This window comes from Delphinapterus leucas, chromosome 1 (assembly GCF_059928025.1).
Source record: "Delphinapterus leucas isolate spDelLeu-1000000601 "Yukka" chromosome 1, BTC_Dleu_Yukka2, whole genome shotgun sequence".
Taxonomy (NCBI): Eukaryota; Metazoa; Chordata; class Mammalia; order Artiodactyla; family Monodontidae; genus Delphinapterus; species Delphinapterus leucas.
Window position 1 is genome coordinate 148,299,831 of NC_143129.1, and position 27,331 is coordinate 148,327,161.

Genomic DNA, 27,331 nt, shown 5'->3' on the forward strand with positions numbered 1-27,331 from the left:
ACTTAGTTTGCAAGTAGGGTAAAAATCTCAGATCCTTCTCTGCTCTTAATAGTTCTGGCAACAAGGATGGGATGTTGACAGAAACATAGGTTTCTGGAAGAGGAAGGGTGACGGCCTTATGGGCTGGTTAATAATTTGAGGGAAGTCCATGGGAATTAGTAGTGAACATGTTGACAAAATTGTTAAGTGGTTCTCTACTTTCTTGCCTGTTAATGAGGAGGAATTAAGGAGATGGTTGCAGACTGAGTACCAGGAAGTAGGTTCAAAGACAGCTGCCTGAACATTCCTCTGGTTGAGGCTAACTCTCAACAACCCTCAAATATCCTCTCTGATAGAGGGAATTTTTTTCACCAGTCTGTCAGTCAGACTCAGGTTCAGACTCCTCACAATGTAACAACTAGCACTAAGATTTGTCCTGGCTGGGCAGAAGGCTCTGCCTCCTTTCAGACATTTACAGATGTGTGTAATTTGCAGTTGCTGTGGGCGGAAAGCAAAGTTGTTAGAACTTTCACTAGTTTGTCTGAGAGATAAGAGGATGGGGGTACAGAATGTCTTGTGGCTCAGCCCCTCCTTTGGGGCCCCTCCTTCCCAACTTCACTGTCTGAAGCAAAGCCACTGACTCAATAAGGTCCTCAATTTATTGAGGTTTCCCTAAACCTTGTCCTGGTTCACCAGTGGTTCAGCCAAGCTGAAACTGATTGTGTCTGCTCATCTTTTGTGGCTGTTCAGCCTTTGCACCAGCTATGCAGACTGGTAATGACTGTAATTGCTGTGTTCAGTGGACAGAACTCAAGGCTGTTCTTATAGGTCTGGCCTGTACTCTCCTTCATGAACTTGGATTTTTGCTGACCCTTGGCATGTTGCCAATGGCCTAGCTATTTGGTCTGCCACTTGGAAACTATAGACTGGCAGATTAAAGACTGCTTTCTTTGAAGCTGTGAACTATGGAAACAAATTATAGCTGCTGATCAGACTGTCTGGATCACTCATGTAGATGCCCACAGTAAGGGCCTTTTCTCTGATGAAGCCCCCTGGAATCAGGCTTCTGATTGAGCCTGCACTGCCCAGAGCCATCATTGTTGCCAGGATCCATCATTGTATCAGATGTGACAGCATATCAACTGTCATAAAGTGTGTACAGTAAAAGACTATATTTCTGATGCAGGGGGTACCATTGCATGCCAGACTTGTGACTCCTGCCAAAAGTTGACCTGTTTGCCATATAATGAGAGAAGCTACATTACATGGGATGTGGCCCCTGCCTGTTTTGGCAGATTAAATAAATTGGACCTTTGACCTCCCTCTCTGAGGTATCAGTGGTGCCTCACTGCTGTTGACACTTTTTCTGGTTGTGTTGTTGTTGTTTTTAGTCCAGTTAGCTGACTGGCTACACCATTTTGACCCTTGAAACTAATTGTGTTATGCTTTCCAGCTTTCTGGACCATTTGCAGTCTGGCAGTGGTGCACTTTTTATTGCACCATTTTTATTGTATTAGTGAGCTGATAGTCAAGATATTTGAGGGGCCTTTCATGCCCTCTGCCATTCACAGGCATTTGATATGTGGACAAATGTTGACTGCTGGAATAACTTCTTCCTCAGTAAGCCAGTTTGGTCACTGAATGCAGCTATCTCCAGAAAGGGATCATTTCATCTTGGCTACTTCCTGGGTAACGATAAGAATGGAAGGGGTGGGAGGTTATGTAGCTCTATTTTGAAAATTCAGGATTCTACCCTGACCATTTCTGGGCATGATGCTTCTTTATTTCTTCTAGCAGCAACTCAGTGCCAGCCTGTTGATATACCTTCTATGTGACAGCTTGCCAAAAGGTGGTGTAGGGGATTCAAACTGAATTCTGGTTCAGCTACCTGGGTTTTCTTGTTGGGTTGACATGGTCCTAGATCATAAGGATAATGACCACTTGGTTGAGTACACTGCTTGCTGAGCCTCCCTATGGTGGCTTATGTGGATCAGTAGGGACCATAAATGGGTTTCTGTACATTTTATGAAAATTCCCTTGACCGTCTTGCACCTGACATTTCCAGATAAAAGGCCTGCGTGTAAGTAGGAGATGATTGAAAGAAGATGAAATTATAGCTACTGGAAGGGGACATATGATTTTGTGGCAGTGGAGGTAAAGCAACAATCTTGACGCCTGGGGAGGGATCACCTTAGACCCCAGAAAGTTCGGGGAAAGGAAAGACATTAATGTTCTTTGTTTTTCTGAACCGAACTTGAAGCCTTCCTTATGAAGGAAAATGCCTGGTACAGCTCTTCCAAACTGTTGCAGGCACATTAAATTCAGTCGACTGCTGGGTCTGCCAAACCCCATTAGAGGGCTCTGATAGCTATTTGATTGTCATTCTTCTTAACCTTACTGACAGGTCTATCGGAAATACCAGGGGTTGGCCCCCAGCTTTTTTACCTTCATGCAAAACACCTGTCAACACTTCCTGATGCCTACCCCACCCCCATACCATAGCCTTCACTCAGAGATTCTGTAGGGCAGATTACTGGTGGCCTGCACAAATGGGACAGTTTAGATTAACTTCATTAAGTCCTTTCAAGAACAAGGACTAGGCTCAGTTGCTGGAATTGAACTGGGAACCCTAAGGACCACCACTTGGATGGGAGGCCATGTTAGGACACAAGTTGACAGTGCCTCCCAGACTGATATAGGTCCCACTTGGAAGGACCCAACAATTGTAAACAACCCACTCTATCTAGGTGCACTGTGTCTGCCCTGAGGACTGTATTTCGTACGTGGAATCCAGAAATTAATTTGCCTCCCTCGTAAAAATATGGACTCTTGCACCTTTTGAATGGTTAAGTAAACACCACCAGTAGATCTTGTAGCCTTCATATGACTGCGGAGATCTCTCCAAAATGAGAGCCTATCCTTGGTTCCTTGGGGAAGCTTCCCAGAGTGATTTCTGATTTGTTATTTATGTGCACCCTGTGGACAGTTATCTCTCTGAGGGAAGTCATTCAATTAGAATAGGTATTTCAAAATTTGTTCCTAACTTTTTAGCTGAAGTGGCCCTGGAAAGCATTCAGGTCAGCCTCAAGTCACTGACCAGAGTTGTTATGGTTGATAAAATTGCCCTACACTTCTTCCTTCTGGGCCAGGGCAGAGTTTGTATAATTGTTAATTCATTCTGTTGTTCCTGGATTAATGCTTTTGGCCAAGTGGAAAGGTTAATACAGAAACTTAGGGAGAATGCTGTCAGACTCTCTTTTCTGAGGTAAACCCTCATGACTTATCAGATTTCTTCATCTTATTTGGGTGTGGAACCCTTAGAAACATGGATGAAATAAATTCTGAAGGTTGGCCTCATCCTGTTGGCTGTTGATAGTCGCCTTAATTAAATGCTGTACGAGACAAATTAAATGGATTTAGTCATAGTCTCTGTCAGATTAATCAGAGTGGCTGTTGGAGTGGCATGCTTATGAGAAGCCAGAGTGTTCAGTGGTGAAGACGGTTAGGAGTAATGGGTAGATATTTTTGGGGGATAGTTCCCTGTGTGTCTCTTCTATTTCTGCACATCTTATGAACAGAGACATTGATTGTTCCAGATTATCTTTTCAAGGGTGTTGGACTGTTACCAGCCTAGATAATTTCTCCTTCCAGACCAAAGGGCAAGTTTGCTTACAGCCTGGAAGATAAAGATACTTTGATCCTCCAAAGCAAAGAGTCCTCGTGCTTACTGTCCATTATAAAAGATTCGTGTTCCTTAAGCTCAGGGTTTCTCTCTTGTAATGCAGATCTACTGCATGTGCAGGTGTCACCTGGAGCACTCTGTCACCCTGTGGGAAATGGGACTTGGGAACCAGTGCTAGAAAATGCTGACACTCTGGCTGCTGCTCTTGCCCTGATTAATAAAGTACTTTGTCCTTGACCTAGATGTCTTGAGTCTTCGTCCAGCATCCATGAAATTGTAACAAGCTGCATTGTTAGCTTGCAAGTAAGTATGGTGGAATATTTGATCTTTCACAGTTCTTACCACTGTGAAAGGTTGATGATCCCCCATTTTACAGATTGAATTTGGACCTAATCTGTGATAGCTCTTGTTGTATTACCATTTTAAAGATGAAAAAGTAGAGGTGTAAAGAGCTTAAGTAATTATCTAATGACAAGTAGTCATAACAAGGCTGGGTTTGGAACTCAGGTCTGCTTTACTCCAAAGTCAAGTCCATGATCTTATATATCCACATTTCTCAAATGGGTGTGCTAAGGAGTAATCAAAGCTACAGAATAAATATGCACATCTTCTTGTAGCACCAATTTACTAGAATAACTTAAAAAGAAATATGATTTTTAAAAATTAAAAACAATTATCATGAAGTAAATATAAAATTTGCATGAATTTTAAATAGAAAATGAAATTTCAAAGAAATTGTAAACATGTATGTAACCTGCTTTTTGGGTCATCTCCTCCCCTCCTCCCATGAGGGAACATGCTTTCCTTCCTGTATCATTCTGACTACAGTAGTGTAAAAAATTAATAAGTAGTGCACTTTACAAGGTTGCCTTTTAAAAAAACAAATCAAAGACGCATCTGGTTATTTTTTGATTTCTTCATACTGTTGTAGCTTTGTGAAACACAAAAAAGTAGAACAAAGTTTTTCTGGTGTCCCTGGATTCACTGAGGCTAATAGAGGGATCAAAGAAGAAAAAACTGGAATTCATTGACTTCTTATCTTGAGGTTGTATGTGGCAGTGGTTTCTATTGGGATTACTTAGTACTTCAGCAAGAGATTATCCTGTCACTGGTATTTTTTTACTTCACTTTTACATTTATCAGTATCTATAAAGTATTGTGTATCTATATTTATGCTAAGTAAATTTGCATTATTTTGGGGAGTGCTGTCAGTTTCGATATTTTCCTGAGGTCCTAGTAGTGGGACTTGAAACTGAAGTATAGTTGTCCCTCAGTATCCATGGGGGGTTGGTTCCAGAAGTCTCTGAAGATACCAAAATCTGAGGATGCTCAAGTCCCTTATGTAAAATGGCGTAGTACAATGAATACAGTGGGCTCTCGTTATCTGCAGGTTTCACATCCTTGGATACTGTAAAGAGATAGTGGCAAAAGTAATAGAATTGATTCCAGTTAAGGCAAGCTGATCCCAAGTTGATACACACGAACTTCGTTTTACACTGCATTGTATTTAAGAAAAGGAAAACATTACTTAATGATTATTATGGGATAATGTAGTAAGAGATATTTTGCCAGGGCTCACTGTATATTTGATGAAATTAAATACTTAGGGTTTTTAAGTGTGATAATGCATTGGGTTATGTTAAAAAAACGTGCTGCAGGAGTTGAGGAAGGTGGCGGAAGAGTAAGACATGGAGATCACCTTCCTCCCCACAGATACATCAGAAATACATCTGCATGTGGAACTGCTCCTATAGAACACCCACAGAACGTTGGCAGAAGACCTCAGACCTCCCAAAAGGCAAGAAACTCCCCACGTACCTGGGTAGGGCAAAAGAAAAAAGAAAAAAACAGAGACTAAAGAATAGGGACGGGACCTGCACCAGTGGGAGGGAGCTGTGAAGGAGGAAAGGTTTCCACACACTAGGAAGCCCCTTTGCGGGCGGAGACTGCAGGTGGCGGAGGGGGGAAGCTTTGGAGCTGCGAAGGACAGCTCAGCAACAGAGGTGCAGAGGGTAAAGCGGAGAGATTCCTGCACAGAGGATCGGTGCCAACCAGCACTCACCAGCCCGAGAGGCTTGTCTACTCACCCACCGGGGCGGGCGGGGTCTTGGAGCTCAGGCTTGGGCTTCGGTCGGATCGCAGGGAGAGGACTGGGGTTGGCAGCATGAACACACCCTGAAGGGGTTAGTGCACCACGGCTAGCCGGGAAGGAGTCTGGGAAAAAGTCTGAGCCAGCCAAAGAGGCAAGAAACTTTCTTCTTCTTTGCTTCCTGGTGCGTGAGGATTGGGGATTAAAAACGCCGCTTAAAGGAGCTCCAGAGATGGGTGCGAGCCGCGGCTAACAGCGTGAACCCGAGATACGGGCATGAGACGCTAAGGCTGCTGCTGCCACCACCAAGAAGCCTGTGTGGGAGCACAGGTCACTATCCACACCTCCCCTACTGGGAGCCTGTGCAGCCCGCCGCTGCCAGGGTCCCGTGATCCAGGGACAATTTACCCGGGAGAACGCACGGGGCGCCTTAGACTGGTGCAACGTCACGCAGGCCTCTGCTGCCGCAGGCTACCCCCGCACTCTGTGCCCCTCCCTCCCACCCGGCCTGAGTGAGCCAGAGCCCCTGAATCAGCTGCTCCTTTAACCCCGTCCTGTCTGAGAGAAAAACAGACACCCTTAGGTGACCTACACGCAGAGGCGGGGCCAAATCCAAAGCTGAACCCCGGGAGCTGTGTGAACAAAGAAGAGAAAGGGAAATTTCTCCCAGCAGCCTCAGGAGCAGCGGATTAAATCTCCACAATCAGCTTGATGTACCCTGCATGTGTGGAATACCTGAATAGACAACGAATCATCCCAAATTGAGGAGGTGGACTTAGCAAGATATATTATCCCCTTTTCCTCTTTTTGTGAGTGTGTATGTGTATGCTTCTGTGTGAGATTTTGTCTGTAAAGCTTTGATTTCACCATTTGTCCTAGGGTTCTGTCTGTTGGTTTTTTTACTTAAAAATCTTTTTTTAATAATTATTTTTGATTTTAATAACTTTATTTTATTTTACTTTATTTTATTTTATCCTCTTTCTTTTCTTTGCTTTTCTTTCCACTTTTTCTCCCTTTTATTCTGAGCCGTGTGGATGAAAGGCTCTTGGTGCTGCAGCCAGGAGTCAGTGCTGTGCCTCTGGGGTGGGAGAGCCAACTTCAGGACACTGGTCCACAAGAGACCACCCAGCTCCACATAATATCAAATGGCGAAAATCTCCCAGAGATCTCCATCTCAACACCAAGACCCAGCTTCACTCAACAACCAGCAAGCTACAGTGCTGGACACCCTATGCCAAACAACTAGCAAGACAGGAACACAACCCCACCCATTAGCAGAGAGGCTGCCTAAAATCATAATAAGGCCACAGACACCCCAAAGCACACCACCAGACGTGGACCTTCCCACCAGAAAGACAAGATCCAACCTCATCCACCAGAACACAGGCACTAGTCCCCTCCACCAGGAAGCCTACACAACCCATTGAACCAACCTTAGCCACTGGGGACACACACCAAAAACAACGGGAACTATGAAACTGCAGACTGCAAAAAGGAGACCCCAAACACAGTAAGATAAGCAAAATGAGAAGACAGAAAAACACACAGCAGATGAAGGAGCAAGATAAAAACTCACCAGACCTAACAAATGAAGAGGAAATAGGAAGTCTACCTGAAAAAGAATTCAGAATAATGATAGTAAAGATGATCCAAAATATTGGAAATAGAATAGAGAAAATGCAAGAAACATTTAACAAGGACCTAGAAGAACTAAAGAGGAAGCAAGCTATGATGAACAACACAATAAATGAAATTAAAAATACTCTAGATGGGATCAATAGCAGAATAACTGAGGCAGAAGAACGGATAAGTGACCTGGAAGATAAAATAATGGAAATAACTACTGCAGAGCAGAATAAAGGAAAAAGAATGAAAAAAACGGAGGACAATCTCAGAGACCTGGGACAACATTAAACGCATCAACATTCGAATTATAGGGGTTCCAGAAGAAGAAGAGAAAAAGAAAGGGACTGAGAAAATATTTGAAGAGATTATAGTTGAAAACGTCCCTAATATGGGAAAGGAAATAGTTAATCAAGTCCAGGAAGCACAGAGAGTCCCATACAGGATAAATCCAAGGAGAAACACGCCAAGGCACATACTAATCAAACTACCAAAAGTTAAATACAAAGAAAACATTAAAAGCAGCAAGAGAAAAACAACAAATAACACACAAGGGAATCCCCATAAGGTTAACAGCTGATCTTTCAGCAGAAACTCTGCAAGCCAGAAGGGACTGGCAGGACATATTAAAGTGATGAAGGAGAAAAACCTACAACCAAGATGACTCTACCCAGCAAGGATCTCATTCAGATTTGATGGAGAAATTAAAACCTTTACAGACAAGCAAAAGCTGAGAGAGTTCAGCACCACCAATCCGACTTTAAAACAAATGCTAAAGGAACTTCTCTAGGCAGGAAACACAGGGGAAGGAAAAGACCTACAATAACAAACCCAGAACAGTTAAGAAAATGGGAACAGGAAAATACATATCGATAATTACCTTAAATGTAAATGGATTAAATGTTCCCACCAAAAGACACAGACTGGCTTAATGGATACAAAAACAAGACCCATAGATATGCTGTCTACAAGTGACCCACTTCAGACCTAGGGACACATACAGACTGAAAGTGAGGGGATGGAAAAAGATATTCCATGCAAATGGAAAGAAAAAGAAAGCGGGAGTAGCAATTCTCATATCAGACAAAATAGACTTTAAAATAAAGACTATTACAAGAGACAAGGAAGGATACTCCATGATGATCAAGGGATCGATCCAAGAAGAAGATATAACAATTGTAAATATTTATGCCCCCATGATAGGAGCACCTCTATACATAAGGCAAATACTAACAGCCATAAAAGGGGAAATCGACAGTAACACATTCATAGTAGGGGACTTTAACACCCCACTTTCACCAATGGGCAGATCATCCAAAATGAAAATAAATAAGGAAGCACAAGCTTTAAATGATACATTAAACAAGGTGGACTTAATTGATATTTATAGGACATTCCATCCAAAAACAACAGAATGCACATTTTTCTCAAGTGCTCATGGAACATTCTCCAGGATAGATCATATCTTGGGTCACAAATCAAGCCTTGGTAAATTTAAGAAAATTGAAATCGTATCAAGTATCTTTTCTGACCACAACACTATGAGACTAGGTATCAGTTACAGGAAAAGATCTGTAAAAAATACAAACACATGGAGGCTAAACTATACACTACTTAATAACGAAGCGATCACTGAAGAAATGAAAGAGGAACTCAAAAAATACCTAGAAACAAATGACAAGGGAGACACGATGACCCAAAACCTATGGGATGCAGCAAAAGCAGTTCTAAGAGGGAAGTTTATAGCAATACAATGCTACCTTAAGAAACAGGAAACATCTCAAATAAACAACCTAACCGTGCACCTAAAGCAATTTGAGAAAGAAGAACAAAAAAACCCCAAAGTTAGCAGAAGGAAAGAAATCATAAAGATCAGATAAGAAATAAATGAAAAAGAAATGAAGGAAATGATAGCAAGGATCAATAAAACTGAAAGCTGGTTCTTTGAGAAGATAAAATTGATAAACCATTAGCCAGACTTATCAAGAAAAGGAGGGAGAAGACTCAAGTCAATAACATTAGAAATGAAAAAGAAGTAACAACTGACACTGCAGAAATACAAAGGATCATGAGAGATTACTACAAGCAACTCTATGTCAATAAAATGAACAACCTGGAAGAAATGGACAAATTCTTAGAAATGCACAACCTGCTGAGACTGAACCAGGAAGAAATAGAAAATATGAACAGACCAATCACAAGCACTGAATTTGAAACTGTGATTAAAAATCTTCCAACAAACAAAAGCCCAGGACCAGATGGCTTCACAGGCGAATCCTATCAAATACTTAGAGAAGAGCTAACACCTATCCTTCTCGAACTCTTCCAAAATATAGCAGAGGGAGGAACACTCGCAAACTCATTCCACAAAGCCACCATCACCGTGATACCAAAACCAGACAAAGATGTCACAATGAAAGAAAACTACACGCCAATATCACTGATGAACATAGATGTAAAAATCTATGTAAAAGGATTCTTCAGTATACGCAAATCAATCAGTGTGATACACCATATTAACAAATTGAAGGAGAAAAACCATATGATCATCTCAATAGATGCAGAGAAAGCTTTCGACAAAATTCAACACCGATTTATGATAACAACGCAGAAAGTAGGCATAGAGGGAACTTGCCTCAACATAAGAAAGGCCATGTATGACAAACCCACTGCCAACATCATCCTCAATGGTGAAAAACTGAAACCATTTCCACTAAGATCAGGAACAAGACAAGGTTGCCCACTCTCACCACTCTTATTCAACATAGTTTTGGAAGTTTTAGCCACAGCAGTCAGAGCAGAAAAAGAAATAAAAGGAATCCAAATCAGAAAAGAAGAAGTAAAGCTGTCACTGTTTGCAGATGACATGATACTATACATAGAGAATCCTAAAGATACTACCAGGAAACTACTACAGCTCATCAATGAATTTGGTAAAGTAGCAGGATACAAAATTAATGCACAGAAATCTCCGGCATTCTTATACACTAATGATGAAAAATTTGAAAGTGAAATCAAGAAAACACTCCCATTTATCATTGCAACAAAAAGAATAAAATATCTAGGAATAAACCTACCTAAGGAGACAAAGGACCTGTATACCGAAAATTATAAGACACTGATGAAAGAAATTAAAGGTGATACAAATAGATGGAGAGATATACCATGTTCTTGGATTGGAAGAATCAACATTGTGAAAATGACTCTACTACCCAATGCAATCTACAGATTCAATGCAATCCCTATCAAACTGCCACTGGTATTTTTCACAGAACTAGAACAAAATATTTCACAATTTGTATGGAGACACAAAAGACCCCGAATAGCCAAAGCAATCTTGAGAACGAAAAATGCAGCTGGAGGAATCAGGCTCCCTGACTTCAGACTATACTACAAAGCTACAGTAATCAAGACAGTATGGTACTGGCACAAAAACAGACATATAGATCAATAGAACAGGATAGAAAGACCAAGTATAAACCCACGCACATACGTTCACCTTATCTTTGATAAAGGAGGCAAGAATATACAGTGGAGAAAAGACAGTCTCTTCATTAAGTGGTGGTGCTGGGAAACTGGACAGGTACATGTAAAAGTATGAAATTAGAACACTCCCTAATACCATACACAAAAAATAAACTCAAAATGGATGAAAGACGTAAATGTAAGGCCACAGACTATCAAACTCTTAGAGGAAGACATAGGCAGAACGCTCTGTGACATAAATCACAGCAAGATTCTTTTTGACCCACCTCCTAGAGAAATGGAAATAAAAACAAAAATAAACAAGTGGGACCTAATGAAACTTAAAAGGTTTTGCACAGCAAAGGAAGCCATAAACAAGACCAAAAGACAACCCTCAGGATGGGAGAAAATATTTGGAAACGAAGCAACTGACAAAGGATTAATCTCCAAAATTTACAAGCAGCTCATGCAGCTCAGTAGCAAAAAACCCAATCCAAAAATGGGCAGAAGACCTAAATAGACATTTCTCCAAAGAACATATACAGGTTGCCAACAAACACATGAAAGTATGCTAAACATCAGTAATCATTAGAGAAATGCAAATGAAAACTACAGTGAGATATCATCTCACACCTGTAAGAATGGACATCATCAAAAAATCTAGAAACAATAAATGCTCTAGAGGGTGTGGAGAAAAGGGAACACTCTTGCACTGTTGGTGGGAATGTAAATGGATACAGCCACTATGGAGAACAGTGTGCAGGTTCCTTGAAAAGCTACAAATAGAACTACCATACGACCCAGCAATCCCACTACTGGGCATATACCCTGAGAAAACCATAATTTAAATAGAGTCATGTACCAAAATGTTTATTGCAGGTCTATTTACAATAGCCAGGACATGGAAGCAACCTAAGTGTCCATCAACAGATGAATGGATAAAGAAGATGTGGCACATATATACAATGGAATATTACTCAGCCATAAAAAGAAACGAAATTGAGTTATTTGTAGTGAGGTGGATGGACCTAGAGTCTGTCATACACAGTGAAATATGTCAGAAAGAGAAAAAAAAAATACCGTATGCCAGCACATATATATGGAATCTAAGGAAGAAAAAAAAAAGGTCATGAAGTTAGCACCTAGGGGTAAGACGGGAATAAAGACACAGACCTACTAGAGAATGGACTTGAGGATATGGGTAGGGGTTGCGTAAGCTGTGACAACGTGAGAGAGTGGCATGGACATATATACACTACCAAACGTAAAATAGATAGCTAGTGGGAGGCAGCCGCATAGCACAGGGAGATCAGCTAGGTGGTTTGTGACCACCTAGAGGGGTGGGATAGGGAGGGTGGGAGGGAGGGAGATGCAAGAGGGAAGAGATATGGAAACATATGTATAACTGATTCACTTTGTTATAAAGCAGAAACTAACACACCATCGTAAAGCAATTACACTCCAATAAACATGTTAAAAAATGTCCTTATCCTTTAGAGATATATCCTGAAATACTTATGGATGAAATGATTTGATATCTGGAGTTTACTTCAGAACAGTGTGGGAGTGTTTTGGGGGTGGGTTAATGGGGGGGTGAAACAAAAATGGCTACCACTTGGTAATTGTTGAAGAGGGTATTGTGTTTATGGCTGTTCATTTTACTGTTATCTCTACTCTTGTGTATGCTTGAACTTTTTCATAAAGTAAAAAAGACGTTCTGCCGAAAGAAAAGTGCCTTGGAGGGATTGTAAGCTTTAGGATAATATCTTCATGTTCTAATGGACTATAGGATTAGAGGAGTGGGAATGAGACTATTACAAGGAAGTTGTAACAGCAATCACCGTAATGTTATGTAATGCAATATAATTGGATTACAATGTAATTGGTAAATTTTTGTCTATATTTTTGTCTACATTTTAAAACTTAAAGTAGTTTACTAGTTAAATTTTCTTCGTTAAAAGCCTTAGCTGAAGTCTTGGAATAATGGTTTCCTAAAAATAATCAATTTTCTAACTAAGATAAAATAAACTTGTAAGGAATTAACAATAACTGAAGACAAGTGTCATTTTGGCAAAGAGGTGCTAACAGCTTCTTTCTTTTTTTTAAGCAATATTTAAACAAAATCAGAAACCCAAAAATGTACCAAAAATGTATTAAGCAAAAAGAAAAGGCCAGTTAGATGATGTGTCATTTTCTGTGTGTACTGATGCAATCTGTTTTTTGCAGTGACTTTTTACTCTTCATTCTGCCTTTATTGTCCCAATAGAACAGCACGTGATGATAATGTTTAAATATGGCTTTATTATTATTATTATATAAGCTTCAGGTGTACAACATTATAATTTGGCATCTTTATGCACTACAAAGTGATCACCCCCTAAAGTCTAGTTACCATTCATCACCATATACTTGACCTCCTTCGCCCCTTTCACTCACCTCCAGCTCCCTTCCCCTCTGGTAACTAACCACTGATCTGTTCTTTATATCTATGAGATTGTTTTTGTTTTGTTTGTTCATTTGTTTTGTTTTATATTCCACATATGAGTGAAATCATATGGTATTTGTGTTTTTCCTTCTGGTTTACTTAACATAATATCCTCAAGGTCCATCCATGCTGTCACAAATGGCAAGATTCATTTTATGGCTGAGTAGTATTCCATTGTGTGTTTTATACACACGCACGCACGCACGCACGCACCCCACGTCTTCTTGGTCCATTCATTCATTGATGGAAACTTAGGTTGTTTCCATATCTTCCCTATTGTAGATAATGCTGCAGCGAACACAGAGGTGCATGTATCTTTTCAAATTAGTGTTTTTGTGTTCTTTGGATAAATACCCAGAAGTGGGATAGCTGGATTGTATGGTAGATCTAGTCTTAATTTTCTGAGGAATCTCCATACTGTTTTACACTGTGGCTGCACCAGTTTACAATACCACCAACAGTGTATGAGGGTTCCCTTTTCTACACAGCCTGTCCAACACTTCTTATTTCTTATCGTTTTGATAAAAGCCATTTTAACAGTTGTGGGGTGATATCTCATTGTAGTTTTGATTTGTATTTCCCTGATAATTAGAGATGTTGAGCACCTTTTCATGTGTGGTTTGGCCATCTCTGTGTCTTCTTTAGAAAAATATCTTTTTAGATCCTCTGCCCAGTTCTTAAATATTTAGTTATTTGGCTGCATCGGGTCTTAGTTGTGGCACGTGGGATCTTTGTTGCGACCCACGAGCTCTTCGTTGCAGTGCGTGGGCTTCTCTCTACTTGTGGCACACGGGCTCCAGGGTGTGTGTGCTCAGTAGTTGAGGCACGCGGGCTATAGAGCGCGTGGGCTTAGTTGCCCTGAGGCATGTGGAATCTTAGTTCCCTGACCAGGGATCGAACCCACGTCCCCTGCACTGGGAGGTGGGTTCTTAACCACTGGACCACCAGGGAAGTCCCTCCAGTTCTTAATTGGGTTGTTTGGGTTTTTTTGTTGTTGAGTTGTATGAGTTCTTTATATGTTTTGGACATTAACCTCTTATCAGATACAATTCGCAAATATCTTCTCCCATTCAGGTTGCCATTTCTTTTTGATGGTTTCCTTTGCTGTGCAGAAGCTTTTTAGCTTGCTGTAGTCCCATTTGTTTATTTTTGCTTTTGTTTCCTTTGCCTTTGGACTCAGATCCACAAAGATATCGCTAAGGCTAAGGTCAATGACATTATCACCTATGTTTTCTCCTAGGAATTTTATGGTTTCAGGTCTTAAATCCAAGTGTTTACTCATTTTGAGTTAATTTTTATGTATAGTGTAGATAGTGGTCTAGTTTCATTCTTTTGCATGTGGCTGTCCAGTTTTCCCAGCACCATTTATTGAAGGGACTATCCATTCTCCATTGTTTGTTGGCTTCTTTGTTATAAATTAATTGACCATATATGTGTGGGTTTATTTCTGGGTTCTCAGTTCTGTTCCATTGATCTCTGTATCTGTTTTGTGCCAGTACCATACTATATAGCTTGTAATATAGTTTGAAATCGAGGAGCATGATACCTCCAGCTTCGTTCTTCTTTCTCAAGTTTTGGCTATTCAAGATCTTTTGTGTTCTGTACACATTTTAGAATTATTTGTTCTAGTTCTGTAAAACATGCCATTGTAATTTTGACAAGTATTACATTGAATCTGTAGATTGTTTTGGGTAGTATGGACATTTTAACAATATTCTTCCAATCCATGAGCATGGAATATCATTTCGTTTATTTGTGTTCTCTTTAATTTCTTTCATCATTATCTTATAGTTTTCAGTATACAGGTCTTTCACCTCCCTTGGTTACATTTTTTTCTTAGGCATTTTGTTATTCTGGAGGAAGTTGTAAATGGAATTGTTTTCTTAATTTCTCTTTACGATAGTTCATTGTTAGTGTATAGAAATGCAACAGATTTATATATATTAATTTTGTATCTGTGGCTACTGAATTCATTTATTAGTTCTAGCAGTTTTTTGGTGGTGCCCTTAGGGTTTCCTCTATGTAATATCATGTCACCTGCAAATAATGACAGTCTTACTTCTTCCTTTCCAGTTTGGATTCCTTTTATTTCTTTTTCTTGCCAAATTGCTATGTGGCTAGGACTTCCAATACTGTGTTAAATAAAAGTGGCAATAGTGGGCATCTTTGTCTTGTTCCTGACAGCTTTTCACTTGAGGTACATTCCCTTTATACCCACTTTGTTGAGAGTTTTTATCATAAATGGAAGTTGAATTTTATCACATTCTTTTTTTGCATCTGTTGAGGTGATCATATGATTTTTTTCCCCTTTGTTATATTAATGTGGTGTGTACATTGATTAATTGGCAGATATCGAACCATCCTTGCATCTCTGGAATAAATCCCACTTCGTCATGGTGTATAATCCTTTTTATATATTGTTGAATTTGGTTTGCTAATATTTTGTTAAGGATTTCTGCATCTATGTTCATCAGTGATATTGGCCTGTAATTTTTTTTGTGTGTGTATGTGGTGTCCTTGCCCAGTTTTGCTATCAGGGTAGTATGGACATTTGACTGGCCTCATAAAACATGTTTAATATGGCTTTGTTTTAAGAAAAGAGAAATACTGCATAAGCTATTAGTCTTCCCACTTAAACAGGCATGAAGAGTATGTAAAGTTAAAATGTAGATTATGACAAAATGAAGTATGTTTTATTGTTAAGATTAAAGATTTTGTTGGATCATAAACCCTACCCTTAATCCAGGAGTAATTTAATTTGCCAAGATAAAAATATTAATATGCCAAGAAACAACCACATACTTTCCTGGCATGTCTACTAGAGGATTTTTATTTCTTTACTCTTTTTTCAGTGTATGCATTGTGTATGGGTGCGTGTGTGTGTGTGTGTGTGAGAGAGAGAGAGAAAGAGAGAGAGAGAGAGAGAGAGCACGCGACTGATTGATTATAGCAGAGCCTTGGCATTTCCAGGGGATAGATCCTGAAGGTATGCTGACTTAACATGGATATAGAGTCATCCTTTGATTAAAGGGCAGTGGTAACATACATAGCTGGTCCTAGGACTCAGCTCCATATGCAGTCCTCCTGAACTTTTAGGAGACTTCGTGAAGATAGCTGCAAGGAATTCCCTGCTGGCCAGGGCACATCTCGCAGTTGCAGCTGCTGTTTGTTACCCATGAGGAAACTATGAAACTGTAGAGTCATGTATTTAGGTTGCTCTTCTCACTTATCCCAGATAGGATGCTCTGAACTTGCCCAACAAGGCATTTCCTCAGAAATACCTCTCTTCTGGTTGTTATTGTGGTCAGATAAGTGAGATGAAAGAGATGGAAATATTATGGAGTTTTGGTAGTATTAGTGACAGTGCTTGATTAATAAATAGAGTGTTTAATATTACATGTCACATATTGTTATGTGAGGCTATGATGTGAGGGTATGAAGAATACCGAGAAATATAATCTGAGACTGTCTTCACTTGACAAAATCGAATACCTGCTCTGTGCCAGGCATTATACTAGGTAATTGGGAGATCACTACGTTTGTAAGGCAGCTAAGATAGCTAATAAAAGTTTCATTGTTCGTAATTTACTGATTTCCTCTAGAGCTGTACAGAATTTATTTTCCCACCACATGAAGGCAGCTATGTTACTGTTAACGCTTATTATCTGATCCCTAATTTTCCAGTTCTTTCTACCACTTATCACTTGGTTGCTTTCCTCTGGATGTGTTTACTTATTAATGGCACACTTCAGAGGAGGAGCTTTGGAGTTAACACAATATTCCAAGAGAGACTTGGAGTAGAGTAGAATGCCTCTCCCCTAATTTTGCACATTATATTACTGTTAATGCAGTTACCTTAAATTTTTGACACATGTTCAATGGGTAGTAACTTAAAATTCTGTATGAGTAGATAAGGTATATCTCCTTCATTTTAAATTTAAACATTTGAATTTTTCGAACTAAGTGGAGAACTTTATGTTTGTTAACTTCCATCCCTCTGCGTGCTCTTAATCATCTGTCTAGGAATCTGCTCCACATCAGTTTTTCCTTACATTTCCTTTGGCTTCTGAATCTCCCTTTCTACTGGTTCCCGTTTCTCAACCTATTTCCAATTTAAAGACTTGCCAAGTTTCTCTCAGTTTAAAAATACCCTTTATTGATTCTATGTCCTATTCTGAATGCTTCCATATTTCTCTCTCTATTCCCCCCATATTTCTCTTAAGTATTAATGTACCATAAGGGTCTATCCTTGTTCTCTTTTCCATTCCACCCTACCCTGTTACAAATGGTCTCTTTGGATAATCACCTTTTCTTTGGTTTTAACTGTCCATTTTATATGTGCTATTGACTTTCAAAGCAGCAGCCTCATTCCTAACTTCTGTTGAATCTATATTTGATTGCTTATAAAGGATGAAAGTCAGGTTAATTGGCTTGGTTAACAGAGCCCACTGTGATTCGGCCCAAGGTAGCCTATACCTTTCCCAATACCTTGTACTATAATGATACTTTGATGCTTGTAATTTTTGTGAACTTCATCATTTCATGTCTCTTTGCCTTTGCCAGTTCTCTCAGTTCCTTGCCTCTTAGTCTTCTGTTTGTCCCTTAGACTTCTGCATAGGCGTTATCTCCTGTGAAGTCTTCCCTGGCAGTTACTTACTCCTCCCTCCTCTGTATTTCTCATTCTTATACATACATCTGCTATTGCAGCTGTCACATTACTTTATACATATCTGTTTGTCTTTCTTACTAATTTGTGAGTTCTTTACAGCCAGGAACTAGATCTTATTCATTTTAGTATTCCTAATGCTCAGCACACTTTCTGGCACATAGTGTATTCTCACTGAGTATTAAATTGAACTTAACTAGTTTTGAGCTTATTGAAATAAGATGAAGTATGATGAGAAGGATATGATTTGAGTTTTTGGATCCTGGTTTTATCATCAGAATATTAGCTACTTTATCTTTGTGTCGTTCGTACATGTAAATGAACATCAGTCTGTTAGTTAACACTCTGAGTGTCCTGAGATTTGGAATTGTATTATATTCACTTCTGTATTGCTAGTACCTAACACAGTGCCTGCCAAATGTCAGGCTACCAGTGTTTTTTTGAACTGAAGCAAGTCAAGTTGAAATTAGATGAAGACATTCATGCTGCGATGATTCTGTATGACTGGTAACATTCATCTTTATTTCTGTATTTAATCTTTAAGAATAAGTCAGAAATTTTGTCACTTGCCTTATTGAAATCCAGATGTAGGAAATATATGTTATATTCCTGACATGCAAAAGTCAAATCATATGTTAAAAAATGGGCATCATTTATTCATAATGGTATCAGTTCTCCTTCTAAAGATCTGTTGGCCAGCATCTCTTCAAGAATTCTAAAATTTGTTATGAATTGATAGCAAAGTAATAGTTGTCTTAATTTTTCTATTTTTCTCCTCTTTTGAAGTGCTTCTAGCATTCCTTGTATTGAAAAAAAAATCCCTTAGTATCTTTGATGGTTCTTGGTGCAAGACATAAATTTACAGATTCAAGAAGCTTGAGGAACAGAACACCACCAAGGAGGATTAATACAAAGACACATAGGTACATAAAAGTCAAACTCCTGAAAACCGAAGATAAAGAGAAAAGTCTTAAAAATATTCAGAGGAAAAAAAAGACATTCCATGAAGAGAACAGTGACAAGAATGTTAGTTAACTTCTCATCAGAAACAATGAAATACAGGGGACAGTGGAATGATATCTTTAAGTACTGAAAAAAATTATCAAAATAGAATTTTATATCTAGCAAAATTATCTTTCAAAAGTGAAAGTGAATACATTTTCAGAAAATAAAACCTGAGAGAATTTGTTGCCAACAGACCTGCACTTTATAAGAAGTGCTCATGGAAGTTCTTTAGGCTGAAGAGAAACAATACCAGATGGGTGTGGATCTATGGAAGAGTGAAGAGAACTGAAAATGGCATATACAGGCATATTTTGGAGATATTATGAGTTTGTTCCAGACCACCACAGTGAAGTGAATATCACAGTAAAGTGAGTCACATGAATTTCTTGGTTTCCCAGTGCATATAAAGTTATGTAATACTATGCTTTAGTCCGTTAAGTGTGAAATAGCATTATGCCTACAAAAGCAATGTACATACCTTAATTAAAAAATACATTATTGCTAAAAAATGCTAACCATCATCTGAGCCTTCAGTGAGTTGTAATCTTTTTGCTGTTGGAGGGTTTGAAATATTGCAAGGATTACCAAAATGTGACACAGAGATACAAAGTGAGCAAATGCTGTTGGAAAAATGGCACCAATAGACTTGCTTAATTTGTAAAAAAAAAAAAAAAAAAGTACAATATCTGTGAAGCACAGTAAAATGAAGTATTCCTGTATGTGGCTAAATATAAAAAAATTGTATTTCTTTTTGCATATTTTCTTTAAAAAACAAGTAATACAGAAAACAAAAACATTACATTGTGGAGTTTTATATTTTATGTAGAAGTTAAAATACAGTTGGCTCAGGACTTCCCTGGTGGTCCAGTGGTAAAGAATCTGCCTTCCAATGCAGGGGATACGGGTTTGATCCCTGGTTGGGGAACTAAGATCCCACATGCCATGGGGCAACTAAGCCCGTGCGCCACAACTACTGAGCTCCCATGCCTCAGCTGGAGAGAAGCCCAAGTGCTGCAGTGAAGAGCCCACATGCCACAACGAAGAGATCCCGCATGCCTCAGCGAACTTCCGTGTGCCTGCAACTAAGACCCGATGCAGCCAAAATAAATAAATTTTAAAAAAATACAGTTGACCCTTGAACAACGTCTGTTTGAACTGCATGGGTCCACTTAGTCCACTTATACATGGATTTTTTTTTCAATAAATGTGTACTACAGTACTGTGTGATCCATAGTTGGTTGAATCCACTGGGAAGTTATACACAGATTTTCAACTGCATGGAGGGTTGGCACCCTGACCCTCATGTTGTTCAAGGGTCAACTCTATGACAAGAAGCTGAAAGAAAAGAAGTAACTGAACTCTCCTGTAAGATTCTTACATTATATGGGATGTAGTAATAATATTAACTGAAGGTAGACTGATAAGTTATGGATATATATCATAATTTTTAGAACAACCACATAGAATAATAAATAGAAGAACTATATAGTTAAAAAGTCAATAGAGGAGATAAAATGGAATACTAAAAATAGGCTCAACCTTAAAGAATGCTGATAAAGAAGAATAACTAAACAAGAGAATTGGGACAGATTACAAACAAAAAAGATGTTAGACTTAAACTCAGCCATATTAATAATTACATTAAATATAAATAGACTAAACAGTGATTAGAAGGTAGAGACTGTCATATTGGATAAAAAAGAAAAACTGATCTGTATTGTTTACAAGAGGGGCATTTGAAATATAAAGACCCAGTTAGGTTGGAAATAAAAGGATGAAAAAAGCTGTGTTATGTAGACACTAATCATACCAAAATTGGTGTGATTAATTAACACATTTTTGACCAGAGACGTATTACGGCCACAGGCATTAGTTTCTGCAAAAACCCCTTGGTCAATAATGTGTTACTGTCAGTCCAAGTAGACTTTAAGGTAAGGAATATTACTAGAAATAAGGAAGTTCTGGCCTACTGTTTTTCTGCTTTTTAATCCTGGGTAAATCATATGGCCTTCTTTTGATTTCTCATCTATAAATTGCAATTAATATTTGAGTTTTTATGTTAGGCACTTTACCTGCATTATCATCAGTCCTTGTAGTAGCCTTGCAAGATGATTGTTATTCCCATTGAATGGGTGAGAGTACTGAGGTTCAGAGAGGTAAGTAACTTTCCTAAAGTCACAGGGCTAGTAAGTGGCAAAATGTGGATTTAAAGCCAGTTCTGCTTTGATTCAGACTTGATTTTTTTTCACTATACATTGTTTCTTGCCAATATACCCTCCTGAAAAGGACTGTATCCATATATTTTGCTTCTGTATAGACACACCTAATTGGAAGATCTCTCCCGGATTACCTACCTATTTAATCATGCCCTTTTGGAACCCATTCTTCTTTAAGTCAAAAAAAAAAATAGTTGTATTCAAATGTTATTAATAGGTTGTGATTGAGACTTTTCAGTGTTGGCATTATGATTTTACTACTTATCAGTACATTTCAAAGATGCCGTCTCCTGAAATACTTTAAATGCAGCCCCCAATTCCCCTAGGTCAGTGTCGATTTGCTTTCATTTTGATTAAGCTAAATGAAAAGACAAAGTAGTTTAGATCATTGAAGTCCACGTGGGAAAGATATTGGCATTTTGTCGCCTACTGTGAATTCTTCATATGATAAATTGCATAATGTATATTATTTGCCTCTTAAAGTTGTAGACTGTGCATTACTGATACTTGTTTAATCTTTTTCATCACGTTTGTAGTTTCTGGTCAGACTGAATACTTATAAACTTTAGTTTACAGTAATGCTATAAAAAGCTAAGTATGATTTGTTTGTGTTTATTAAAGAATTTTACAAACCTCCAGATGTACTTTGTTGCCTGAAATGCTATGAAGCCTGAGAGTAGGACTATATCTTTTACCCACTGTATTTCCAGACACTGCTGGCACGTGGTAGACACTCAATTAAATACTTTTTGGTAGTTTCATTATTATTTTTTCTGATTATTGTTCCTAAAAGTCTTATGTAAAAATTAGTGGTGTAATGCAGTTCCCATAAAGATATATTAAGTGTTTGCTCCCTCTTGTGGATATGAAGGAGAATGTAAGCTCTTATAATAAGTCTATTCTCTTGTTTCTTTTTCTAAAAGGTGAACCATAGTTTTTCCCTTTTTAGAAGGATATTAATCCATACAGCTTTATCAACTCAGTAAAATGTTTAGTCCACATACACTCCTAAAACACACAGAATTCATGCTCAAGTATCATTGTGTAATGTCCAAGATAAAATTTGTATATTATTATTCAAGCCAGAACTTAGTAGCACTTTTTGAGCACACCCTTTCTAATATTCTGCATATAAATTACATGAATTATGAAATAACTTAATTTGTTTTAATTCCAGAACCATATTAGATATTTTTGTATGTATGTGAGAGTATTATTGAGAGTATAATTTCCTAATTGTGTTAAGCATTACTTGATCAAAGTAAAAATAAAAGCTTAATCAATTTGCTTGCCTTCCACAGCTTTTAATATTAGAACACCTGTCCAAACGGGTTTTTTCTGATGCATAATATATATATATATATATTTAAAAATTAATTAATTAATTATATTTCTGGCTGTGTTGTGTGTTTGCTGCGCACGGGCTTTCTTCAGTTGCAGCGAGCGGGGACTACTCTTTGTTGTGGTGCATGGGCTTCTCATTGCGTGGCTTCTCTTGTTGCGGAGCACGGGCTCTAGGCACGCGGGCTTCAGTAGTTGTGGCATGCAGGCTCAGTAGCTGTGGCTCACGGGCTCTAGAGCGCAGACTCAGTAGCTGTGGCGCACCGGCTTAGTCGCTCCGCGGCATGTGGGATCTTCCCGGACCAGGGCTCAAACCCGTGTCCCCTGCCTTGGCAGGCGGATTCTTAATCACTGCACCACCAGGGAAGCCCAGTGCATAATATTTTTATTCTAAAGACTTAATCCAACTGAGACTATAAGCAACTGAGCCTTGGGAATGCTTTGACATGTAGAAAAATCTTTTTAACACATGTATGTATCCTTGACATTCTTTTCTCTATATAATTAGAGACTTTCATATTACTTTGTTAGACCTCTTCATTTTCTATTTACCTCTGTCATTAATAGAAGTTGACTTTCATTTTAGACTATTTTTGGAATGGAAACAATATTTTCACCACTTGAGAAGAATTGTACTCTATGTGCCAAAGACAAGTAGCGTGCCATAAATGTTCACTTTAGTGTAGATGTTGAACTCTTAATCGGGCTCACTTACTAGACAGGTGTGTGCTCCTGAAACCTGTCTAGCTGTGAAGCATGATCCAGTCTTCAACTCAGCAAAATCACGATTTATCTGTCATTAACTAAAGCAAACAGAAAACCAAAACTTTGTTGTGGTATAATATTCATACAGTAAAGAGCACAGATCATAAGAATATAGTTTCATGAACTTGTACAAAATGAATGCATCCATGAAAAAGACATTCAGGTTAAGAAAACTATATAAGTAGAACTACAGAAGCCTCCTTCTAGTCAGTACCCCGCCCCACCCACGCTTTAAGAAAACCCAATACTTTGAATCTAACATTATATATATTAGTTTTGCCTGAAAAAAACACTATATTGGGTGAAACCATATGTAGGCTTTCTTTTTGTGTGGTAAAATATGCATAATATAAAATTTACCTTTTTAACCATTTTTAAATGTACAATTCAGTGGCATTAAGTACACTCTCATTGTTGGGCACCATCACTACCATCTATCCAGAATTTTTTCATCTTCCCAAACTAAATGCCATACCGATTAAATATTAACTCTACATTCCCCTCTTCCTCCAGCCCCCAGCAACCACCATTCTACTTTCTGTCTCTGTGGATTTGACTTTTCTAGGTACCTCATATAAGTAGAATCATACAACATTTGTCCTTTTGTGTCTGGCTTATTCTGACATAATGACCTCATGGTTCATCCCTGTTATAGCATGTGTCAGAATTTCCTTCCTTTTTAAGACTGAATAATATTCTGTTGTATGTATATACCACATTTTGTTTATCCATTCATTGGTCAATGGGCATTTGAGTTGATTCCACCTTTTGACTATTGTGAACATTGCTGCTATGAACATGAATCTACAAATATCTGTTTAAGTCCCTGCTTTAAATTCTTTTTGGTACATACCCAGAAGTGGAATTGCTGGGTGAATTGGTAGTTCTGTGTTTAATTTTTTGAGGATATGGTAGGTTTTTGTCATATATTTTGTATCCTGTGACCTTAAAAATTTACCTGTCACCCTGGAAGCTTTTTCTTTTTAAAGAATGCAGAGGATTTTCTATGTATAGTTATTTGTTTGTGATAAAATATATCTTTGTTTCTTTCATGTTAAACCACCTTTGCATTGATGGAAGAAACCCCACTTAGTCATGATGTGTTATCCTTTTTATATGTTCCTGGATTTGGTTTTGTTAAGGATTTTTGCATCTATATCCATGAAGAAAATTAGTCCAGATCTGGAGAAATTGTAGACCTCTCTGCTCCATGTTAGTGAGGTGAGCCAGTAGATCAGTGACAATGTGTATGAGTTACAATAGCACCTTGGGCCATAGCTAGACTTTTTGAGGGTAGTTTGTTTGCTGCTTCTCTTCTGCCTTCTAAATCTTGCACACATTTTTCTTATGGCTATTCCTGACCTGAAACCACTGAGGGAAGAAATTTTCAGAAATGTAGTTTCAACTTAGGTAAGTCTGAGGTCAGCTGATATCATCTTGGCTATACCTCCTACATCTCTTTGTTTTTCCCCTTGTTGTTACAGCATACATAGCTTTCTTAGCACAGTCAGACTTGAATTATATTATACCACTTCATGTATAATGAAAGAACTTTATAATAGGAATACGCTTCAATTTATCCCTTCCCAGCCTTTGTTTTATTCTTATATTTTTACTTCTATATATGTTATGAACATCACAATTCATTGCTATTATTTTTGCTTTAAAGAGTTAATTGTCTTTTAAAGAATACAGAAATGAGAAAAAATGTTTTATATTTACCATTTTTGGCACTCTGCGTAAAGTTTCATCTGGTATCATTTCCCTTCAGCATAAAAAATTTAACTATTTCTTGTACCAAGAAAGATTTGTTGGTGAGAAATTCTCTCAGCCTTTGTTTATCTGAAAATTTCTTTAGTTTGCCTTTTAATTATTTATATATTAATTTTTTATCAAGGAGTTAGATGCAGTGGTAAACTTAACTGTGTTGGGTGTGTAAAACATTTTGGCAAAGAGTATTAAAGAAAATCGTTAGGGAAATTAAGTCTCTGCTACTTCATAATTTTATTACTCTGCTTTTTTCTTTTGGTAAGTAAAATTTATTTTGCTGTTTATAACTAAAAAAATTTTAATTTATGTGAAATGCATATTCAGTGAAATGCACTCATTTTACGTCAACAATTTGATGAGTTTTAATAACTGTATATACCCCTCTAACCATCACCCTAATAAAGATACATAATATTCCATTGTTCCAGAAAGTTTTCCTCATGTTCTATTCTAGTTAGTCCCCATGCCTCATAGGAAACCACTGTTCTCTTTCTATCATGGTAAATTAGTTTTGCCCTTTTTTGTTCTTCATATAAATGAAGTCACACAGTCTTTTGCATCTTGCTTCTTTCCCTCCACATAATGCTTTTGCGTTTCATCCATGTATGAGCATATGTAGTTTTTATTGCTGAGTAGTATTCCATTATCCTAATAAAGATATAGAATATTTTCCTTGCTCTAGAAAGGTTCCCCCAAGGCCTCTTCCAGTCAATCCCTATGCCTCATAGGAAACCACAGGTTTCTATCACCATAGATTAGTTTTGCCTGTTATTGAACTTCATATAAACAAAATCACATAGCATGCAGTCTTTTAAGTCTGACTTTTGTTTTCAACCTAATGCTTTTGAGGGTCATCAGATACATACATTATGAATATTTTATCCCAGTCTGTGTATTGCCTTTTTATTTTACCTTAGAGCCTGGTGTGTTGTCTGAGATCTTGCTCCCCTGCTGTTTCTGAAGTATAATTTTTGTCTGGTAAGACCGCCAAAAATTATGCTCTTTTCTTTAGAGTTTTTTTTTAGCTTAGGTTTTTAGCTTTCTCACCTGTAGATGCCTAGAATTTAGTAAATGTTACTTACCAGAAAACTGGCATTATGTTTGAGGACTCCCAAATTTCATTAATAACATTATGAGGCAAATAATAGTATAAGGCAGAGTAGAATTAAATGCAGACTGATTGTTACAGAGAATCATAAGAGAATAGAAAAGAAAGAACCGTGTTTTTCTAGGGCTTCTTATATGAGGGATTAAGGCTTAGAATCCAAGTCATCTTTTGGTTTTTTCTCTTTCACATTTCAAAATGGAATGTGATTAAATGCTAAGTAAATCACTCAGATTTTTTTGTTTTGATGCTCTAATTACAGTAGTTTTGGAAAAGCAGTTTCCCAGTGGGCTAAGTCTGAAGAAGAATTGATGCTGGACACTAGAGAGTAGCATTGATTCACCCTGTTTGTTATCATATACTTATTTAGGGGGAAATTTAGCTTACATTAAAAAATGGTTTTTATTGGCCTGTATAATTTTTCTTTTTCCTTTTTTGCTGTACGCGGGCCTCTCACTGTTGTGGCCTCTCCCGTTGTGGAGCACAGGCTCTGGACGCGCAGGCTCAGCGGCCATGGCTCACGGGCCCAGCCGCTCCACGGCATGTGGGATCTTCCCGGACCGGGGCACGAACCCGTGGGACTCTCAACCACTGCACCACCAGGGAAGCCCCTGGCCTATATAATTTTGTACACTTATTTATATGCCTGTGACATCATAAGCAAAATTCCCTGTTTGGTGTAGTTGAAAGTGAATGGAGAAAAAGACAGCTAAGATCGAATCAAAGTTGTTTATGCTAGGTTCTGAATTTCTGTGAAATGTAGCTCAAATAATGAGAGAAGTTGGCTGACTTATAAGGAATCCATGGTCTGGTTCTATGTTTTGCAGATTTATATATTTAATTTTTATTTATTATCCATCAGTGATAATGCTCTAGAAAATTGATTCAGAATAACAGATTCACAGGAGACTGATTTGTTAACTAGAATATTAATTTACAACAGGATAGACACTTTCGTTGGGTTGGCCAAAATGTTCCTTCGGTTTTTAAAGTAAAAATAAAAGACACATTTTTCATTTTCGCCAAGAACTTTATTGAACAACTATTCACCGTTTTGTTCCACTACCTTCTGCCATTTTTTCAGGCAGCTTCATAATTCCATCTTACCAAAACGTTTTGTCTTTTTGAACAAAGAATTGT

At 38.2% G+C, this 27,331-nt stretch overlaps 1 protein-coding gene across 6 annotated transcripts in view; it reads left to right on the forward strand.

Annotated features, from left to right (window-relative positions):
• The window catches only part of FAF1 (Fas associated factor 1), a 487,383-nt gene that overhangs the window by 9,658 nt on the left and 450,394 nt on the right, over nucleotides 1–27,331 (forward strand). The gene's annotated exons all lie outside the window — the stretch shown is intronic.